This window comes from Phocoena sinus, chromosome 9, assembly GCF_008692025.1.
Source record: "Phocoena sinus isolate mPhoSin1 chromosome 9, mPhoSin1.pri, whole genome shotgun sequence".
In the NCBI taxonomy this organism is placed as follows: Eukaryota; Metazoa; Chordata; class Mammalia; order Artiodactyla; family Phocoenidae; genus Phocoena; species Phocoena sinus.
The window spans coordinates 12,561,016-12,562,271 of record NC_045771.1 but is presented as its reverse complement, the minus strand read 5'-3'; positions in this window follow the sequence as shown (position 1 = coordinate 12,562,271).

Genomic DNA, 1,256 nt, shown 5'->3' with positions numbered 1-1,256 from the left:
TTACTCTTCACTTGGATTAACCTTATGAGTTCAGGTGGGAAATGGGAAAGGAGGGAGAAAAAAGAAAGGGGCGGAGGGATTGGTGAAGAGAGAGAAGGTGGAAGGTGGGTGACAGGCAATGGGTAACCAAAGACCATCATGAGAAGGGACGTTGAATTTGTTTCAGTCAAGACCAAACTCATCCTTAGCACCTCTCTTTGGGTCCACGTTTGTCATGTAAATAATTCCTCATGTCCAGTCCCTCCAGAGTCACCCCTGAGGGCACTGGGGGCTCCTGTACATCATTTTCCTTTTGCATGTCGTGCCTTTCACATGGTTTCTCCTACAAAGTGATATTGGTGGCCTTTTTTTTTCTTCAAAGAGCTTTTTTTTTTTTTCCCCTCTCCATAGGGGCCTCTCTGAGAAAGAAATTGAATAATGTATGTTAAAGATATCTAAACAGTAAGAAAACATATTTTACAAAATAAGGTGTCTGGGGCCCAAGTAATTGCTATTTTCAAGTGATACATATATCTGCTTCTCTGTTTGCTGATCTTTCTACCTTTCATTTTTTCAGTGTGAAAATGTGTCCGGTTCCCTAAAACCTTTAACTGCTAATACCTGGGGGTGGGCGGAGGGTGTGGAGGTGCCTGAATTAGGACAGGTGTGTCTGGCAGAGATCTCAGGTGTGTCTCTATTAGGGAGATGAACTCCCGCCAAGATATGTTAGCGGCTGTTTAAGGATCATTATGATATCCAGGTGATACTGAGTTCTAAGGAACTGCTGCTAGCCACTGGGTAGGTGGGAACTGGGGGAGAGGAGAGGGTGATATTTCTAAATGGTAGGTGTAAAAGAGTGAAAATAATTTCTTTCCAATAATGAGCTCGTTCCCAGTGGGCGAATATGTATTTTTAAAGCCATGCTAAATTAAAGAATCCAACTGTTTCCCTAGTAATTTGTTGCACATGGGTTCAGGGAGACTGTGGGATATCCAGAAGCATTCTATACATAATTGGATTTAATTGCTCAAAGGGTTACTGGAGCCTTCTTTAATCAGAATGGAAATAAGGAGAAGCTGAGATCACACAGATACGTGGTACTTAAGTGAGTAAACCAAGGGTGTGTCTCCATGTAGCTGTTAGTTGGCAGAAGGAAAGCCGGGCTAGAGTTAGGGAACTTGCCAGGTTGCTTTCTTTTCTCCTCCTTATTTCTGCAGCTCTGTAGTGTTTCCTGCTGAGAGGTCTCCTTGCCTAGGTTCTAAAGCTCTTTGGCTGAG